The following is a 7,281-nucleotide window of genomic DNA, read 5'->3' as shown; positions in this document are numbered from 1 at the left end:
TGTAGCTTTTTTTTTTTCTTTTTTTGGCGGTACGCAGGCCTCTCACTGTTGTGGCCTCTCCCGTGTGGAGCACAGGCTCCGGACGCGCAGGCTCAGCAGCCATGGCTCACGGGCCCAGCCGCTCTGCGGCATGTGGGATCTTCCAGGACTGGGGCACGAACCCGTTTCCCCTGCATCGGCAGGCGGACTCTCAACCACTGCACCACCAGGGAAGCCCTGTAGATTATTTTATACCTAATAGTTTGTTCCTCTTAACCCCTTACCTCTATATTGCCCCTTCCCCCTTCCTTCTCCCCACCGGTAACCACTAGTTTGTTCTCTATATCTGTGAATCTGCTTCTTTTTCATTATGCTCACTAATTTGTTGTATTTTTTAGATTCCACATATAAGTGGTATCATACCATGTTTGTCTTTCTCTGTCTGACTTATTTCACTTAGCATAACATCCTCCACGTCCATCCATGTTGGTGCAAATAGCAAAATTTTATTACTTTTATGGCTGAATAGTATTCTACTGTGCGTGTATATACATATACACACACACACACACACACACACACACACACACACACACCACATCTTCTTTATCCATTCATCTGTTAATGGTCATTTAGGTTACTTCCTTATCTTAGCAATTGTAAATAACGCTGCTAATAACACTGGGGTGCATGTATCTTTTTGAATTAGTGTTTTGGGTTTTTTTTTTAATATATACTCAGGAGTGGAATTGCTGGGTCATATGGTAGCTCTATTTTTAGTTTTTTTGTGAAACCTCCATACTGTTTTCCCCAGTGGCTACACTAATTTACATTCCCAGCAACAATGTACAACGGTTCCTTTTTCTCCACATCTTCGCCAATGTTTATTATTTGTGTTCTTTTTGATGATAGCCATTCTGACAGGTGTGAGCTGGTATCTCATTGTGGTTTTAACTTGCATCTCTGATTAACGATGTTGAGCTTCTTTTCATGTGCCTGTTGGCCATCTGGAGGTCCTCTTTGGAAAAATGTCTATTCAGTTCTCCTGCCCATTTCTTAATTGGGTTGAAACAAACAAACATGATTTTGGATAGTGGTACGTGCTCTGAGTGGACAACAGGAACAACGGAGAGAGTGATGGGAGCAGGGGTAGGGTTCAGGCTTGCTACGGTTGGGGGAAGCCTCTCCAAGAAGGTGACTTTTGAGCTGAGACTGATAGGAGGGAGTGAGGCAAAAAAAATTCTGGGAGGAACATTATGAGCACAAGGACAGCCAGTGCAAAGTCCCTGAGAATCCCTGGAGGGGCGTGGTTAAAGGCAGGTGGGGTCCTGTTATGCAGGGCCTTGTAGATCACAGTCAGCAAATCGCCACAGTGGACATTTAATTCTAACTGCAATGGGAAGCCATTGGAAGGTTTTAAGCAAGAGAATGGGATCATTCAGTATTTGCTTGCTGCGCCAGCTTATTCCCCTGCAGAAGGAAGGATTAGAACAGAGATTCTGAATCACCTCACATAGAAATATTTAAAGTAATACTTATCCAGGCCCAATCTTAGAGATTCCGATTTATAAGGCTTTTGAAAATTGGAATGTTGAGCCTTTCCTGGTGTTTCTGCTGTGCAACTTCTCCATATGATCCCCTTTTGCCTCAAGTGTTTACAAGTAGGGAAATTAAGATCACAGGTTATTAGAGGGACTTCTGGGAAGACAGCGGAAGAGTAAGATTCGGAGATCACCTTCCTCCCCACAGATACACCAGAAATACATCTACACGTGGAACAACTCCTACAGAACACCTACTGAACGCTGGCAGAAGACCTCAGACCTCCCAAAAGGCAAGAAACCCCCCACGTACCTGGGTAGGGCAAAAGAAAAAAGAAAAAACAGAGACAAAAGAATAGGGACGGGACGTGCACCAGTGGGAGGGACCTGTGAAGGAGGAAAGGCCTCTTCGCGGGTAGAGGCTGTAGGTGGCGGAGCGGGGAAGCTTCGGGGCCGCGGAGCACAGCACAGCAACAGGGGTGCGGAGGGCAAAGCAGAGAGATTCCTGCACAGAGGATCAGGGCCGACCGGCACTCACCAGCCCGAGAGGCTTGCCTGCTCCCCCGCCGGGGCGGGCGGGGCTGGGAGCTGAGGCTAGGGCTTCCGTCGGAGAGCAGGGAGAGGACTGGGGTTGGTGGCGTGAACACAGACTGCAGGGGGTTAGTGCGCCACGGCTGCCCGGGAGGGAGTCCGGGGGAAAGTCTGGACCTGCCGAAGAGGCAAGAGACTTTTTCTTCCCTCTTTGTTTCCTGGTGCGCGAGGAGAGGGGATTAAGAGCGCTGCTTAAAGGAGCTCCAGAGACGGGCATGAGCCGCAGCTAAAAGCGCGGACCCCAGAGACAGACATGAGACGCTAAGGCTGCTGCGGCCGCCACCAAGAAGCCTGTGTGCGAACAGAGGTCACTATCCACATCCCCCTTCCGGGGAGCCTGTGCAGCCCGCCACTGCCAGGGTTCCGGGATCCAGGAACAACTACCCCGGGAGAACGCATGGCGCGCCTCAGGCTGGGGCAACGTCACGCCGGCCTCTGCCGCCGCAGGCTCTCCCTGCACTCCATGACCCTCCCTACCCCGGCCTGAGTGAGCCAGAGCCTCCGAATCAGCGGTTCCTTTAAGCCCGTCCTGTCTGAGCAAAAAACAGACGCCCTCCAGCGACCTACACGCACAGGCAAGGCGAACTCCAAAGCTGAGCCCCTGGGAGCTGTGAGAACAAAGAAGAGAAAGGGAAATCTCTCCCAGCAGCCACAGAAGCAGCGCATTAAAGCTCCACAATCAACTTGATGTACCCTGCATCTGTGGAATACATGAATAGACAACGAATCATCCCAAATTAAGGAGGTGGACTTTGAGAGCAAGATTTATGATTTTTTTCCCCTTTTCCTCTTTTTGGGAGTGTGTATGTGTATGCTTCTGTGTGAGATTTTCTCTGTATAGCTTTGCTTCCACCATTTGTTTCAGGGTTCTATCCATCTGTTTTTTTGGGGGTTTTTTCCTCTTAATAATTATTTTCTTATTTTAATAACTTTATTACATTTTATCTTACTTTATTTTATTTTACTTTATCTTCTTTCTTTTTTTCCTTCCTTCCAACAAATTCCTTCCTTGCTCCCTCCCTCCCTCCCTCCCTCCTTTCTTTCTTTCCTTCTACTTCTTCTAATTCTTTCTTTCTACTTTTTCTCCCTTTTCTTCTGAGCCGTGTGGATGAAAGGATCTTGGTGCTGCAGCCAGGAGTTAGTGCTGTGCCCGAGGTGGGAGAGCCAACTTCAGGACACTGGTCCACAAGAGACCTCCCAGGTGCACATAATATCAAACGGCGAAAATCTCCCAGACATCTCCATCTCAACACCAGCACCCAGCTTCACTCAATGACCAGCAAACTACAGTGCTGGACATCCTATGCCAAACAACTAGCAAGACAGGAACACAACCCCATCCATTAGAGGAAAGGCTTCCCAAAATCATAATAAGTCCACAGACATCCCAAAAAACACACCACCAGACGTGGACCTGCCCACCAGAAAGACAAGATCCAGCCTCATCCACCAGAACACAGGCACTAGTCCCCTCCACCAGGAAGCCTACACAACCCACTGAACCAACCTTAGCCACTGGGGACAGACACCAAAAACAACGGGAACTACGAACCTGCAGCCTGCAAAAAGGCGACCCCAAACACAGTAAGATAAGTAAAATGAGAAGACAGAAAAACACACAGCAGATGAAGGAGCAAGATAAAAACCCACCAGACCTAACAAATGAAAAGGAAATAGGCAGTCTACCTGAAAAAGAATTCAGAATAATGATAGTAAAGATGATCCAAAATCTTGGAAATAGAATAGAGAAAATGCAAGAAACATTTAACAAGGACCTAGAAGAACTAAAGATGAAACAAACAATGATGAACACCATAAAAATTAAATGAAAAATACTCTAGATGGGATCAATAGCAGAATAACTGAGGCAGAAGAACGGATAAGTGACCTGGAAGATAAAATAGTGGAAATAACTAATGCAGAGCAGAATAAAGAAAAAAGAATGAAAAGAACTGAAGACAGCCTCAGAGACCTCTGGGACAACACTAAACGCACCAACATTCGAATTATACGGGTTCCAGAAGAAGAAGAGAAAAAGAAAGGGACTGAGAAAATATTTGAAGAGATTATAGTTGAAAACTTCCCTAATATGGGAAAGGAAATAGTTAATCAAGTCCAGGAAGCACAGAGAGTCCCATACAGGATAAATCCAAGGAGAAATACGCCAAGACACATATTAATCAAACTGTCAAAAATTAAATACAAAGAAAACATATTAAAAGCAGCAAGGGAAAAACAACAAATAACACACAAGGGAATCCCCATAAGGTTAACGGCTGATCTTTCAGCAGAAACTCTGCACGCCAGAAGGGAGTGGGAGGACATATTGAAGTGATGAAGGAGAAAAACCTGCAACCAAGATTACTCTACCCAGCAAGGATCTCATTAAGATTTGATAGAGAAATTAAAACCTTTACAGACAAGCAAAAAGCTGAGAGAGTTCAGCACCACCAAACCAGCTCTACAACAACTGCTAAAGGAACTTCTCCAGGCAAGAAACACAAGAGAAGGAAAAGACCTACAATAACGAACCAAAAACAATTAAGAAAATGGGAATAGGAACATACATATCGATAATTACCTTGAATGAAAATGGACTAAATGCTCCCACCAAAAGACACAGATTGGCTGAATGGATACAAAAACAAGACGCATATATTTGCTGTCTACAAGAGACCCACTTCAGACCTAGAGACACATACAGACTGAAAGTAAGGGGATGGAAAAAGGTATTTCATCCAAATGGAAACCAAAAGAAAGCTGGAGTAGCAATTCTCATATTAGATAAAATAGACGTTAAAATAAAAACTATCAGAAGAGACAAAGAAGGACACTACATAATGATCAAGGGATCGATCCAAGAAGAAGATATAACAATTGTAAATATTTATGCACCCAACATAGGAGCACCTCAATACATAAGGCAATTACTAACAGCCATAAAAGGGGAAATCGACAGTAACACATTCATAATAGGGGACTTTAACACCCCACTTTCACCAATGGACAGATCATCCAAAATGAAAATAAATAAGGAAACACAAGCTTTAAATGATACATTAAACAAAATGGACTTAATTGATATTTATAGGACATTCCATCCAAAAACAACAGAATACACATTTTTCTCAAGTGCTCATGGAACATTCTCCAGGATAGATCATATCTTGGGTCACAAATCAAGCCTTGGTAAATTTAAGAAAATTGAAATTGTATCAAGTATCTTTTCTGACCACAACGCTATGAGACTAGGTATCAATTACAGGAAAAGGTCTGTAAAAAATACAAACACATGGAGGCTAAACAATACACTACTTAATAACGAAGTGATCACTGAAGAAATCAAAGAGGAAACCAAAAAATACCTAGAAACAAATGACAACGGAGACACGACGACTCAAAATCTATGGGATGCAGCAAAAGCAGTTCTAAGAGGGAAGTTTATAGCAATACAATCCTACCTTAAGAAACAGGAAACATCTTGAATAAACAACCAACCCTTGCACCTAAAGCAATTAGAGAAAAAAGAATGAAAATAAAACCCAAAGTTAGCAGAAGGAAAGAAATCATAAAAATCAGATCAGAAATAAATGAAAAAGAAATGAAAGAAACGATAGCAAAGATCAATACAACTAAAAGCTGGTTCTTTGAGAAGATAAACAAAATTCATAAACCATTAGCCAGACTCATCAAGAAAAAAAGGGAGAAGACTGAAATCAATAGAATTAGAAATGAAAAAGGAGAAGTAACAACTGACACTGCAGAAATACAAAGGATCATGAGAGATTACTACAAGCAACTCTATGCCAATAAAATGGACAACCTGGAAGAAATGGACAAATTCTTAGAAAGGCACAACCTGCCAAGACTGAATCAGGAAGAAATAGAAAATATGAACAGACCAATCACAAGCACTGAAATTGAAACTGTGATTAAAACTCTTCCAACAAACAAAAGCCCCAGACCAGATGGCTTCACAGACGAATTCTATCAAACATTTAGAGAAGAGCTAACACCTACCCTTCTCAAACTCTTCCAAAATATAGCAGAGGGAGGAACACTCCCAAACTCATTCTACGAGGTCACCATCACCCTGATACCAAAACCAGACACAGATGTCACAAGGAAAGAAAACTAAAGGCCAATATCACTGATAAACATAGATGCAAAAATCCTCAACAAAATACTAGCAAACAGAATCCAACAGCACATTAAAAGGATCATACAACATGGTCAAGTGGGGTTTATCCCAACAATGCAAGAATTCTTCAATATATGCAAATCAATCAATGTGATAAACCATATTAACAAATTGAAGGAGAAAAACCATATGATTATCTCAATAGATGCAGAAAAAGCTTTTGACAAAATTCAACACCCATTTATGATAAAAACTGTCCAGAAAGTAGGCATAGAGGGAACTTACCTCAACATAATAAAGGCCATATATGACAAACCCATAGCCAACATCGTTCTCAGTGGTGAAAAACTGAAACCATTTCCTCTAAGATCAGGAACAAGACAAGGATGTCCACTCTCACCACTGTTATTCAACATAGTTCTGGAAGTTTTAGCCACAGCAATCAGAGAAGAAAATGAGAGCTAATCAATGAATCTGGTAAGGTAGTAGGATCCAAAATTAATGCACAGAAATTTCTTGCATTCCTAAACACTAATGACGAAAAATCTGAAAGAGAAATTAAGGAAACACTCTCATTTACCATTAAACATAAAGAATAAAATACCTAGAAATAAACCTATCTGAGGTGGCAAAAGACCTGTACACAGAAAACTATAAAACACTGATGAAAGAAATCAAAGATGACACAAACATAAGCAGAGATATACCACGTTCGTGGATTCGAAGAATCATTATTGTGAAAATGACTATACTACCCAAAGCAATCTACAGATTCAATGCAACCCTTATCAAACTATCAATGGCATTTTTGGCAGAACTAAAACAAAAAAATTCACAATTTGTATGGAAAAACAAGAGAGCCCAAATAGCCAAAGCAATCTTGAGAACGAAAAACGGAGCTGGAGGAATCAGGCTTGTGGACTTCAGACTATACTACAAAGCTACAGTAATCAAGACTCTATGGTAGTGGTACAAAAACAGAAATATAGATCAATGGAACAAGACAGAAAGCCCAGAGATAAACCCACA

This window comes from Tursiops truncatus, chromosome 6, assembly GCF_011762595.2.
Source record: "Tursiops truncatus isolate mTurTru1 chromosome 6, mTurTru1.mat.Y, whole genome shotgun sequence".
NCBI classification, from domain to species: Eukaryota; Metazoa; Chordata; class Mammalia; order Artiodactyla; family Delphinidae; genus Tursiops; species Tursiops truncatus.
Note: the sequence above shows the minus strand (reverse complement) of the source record.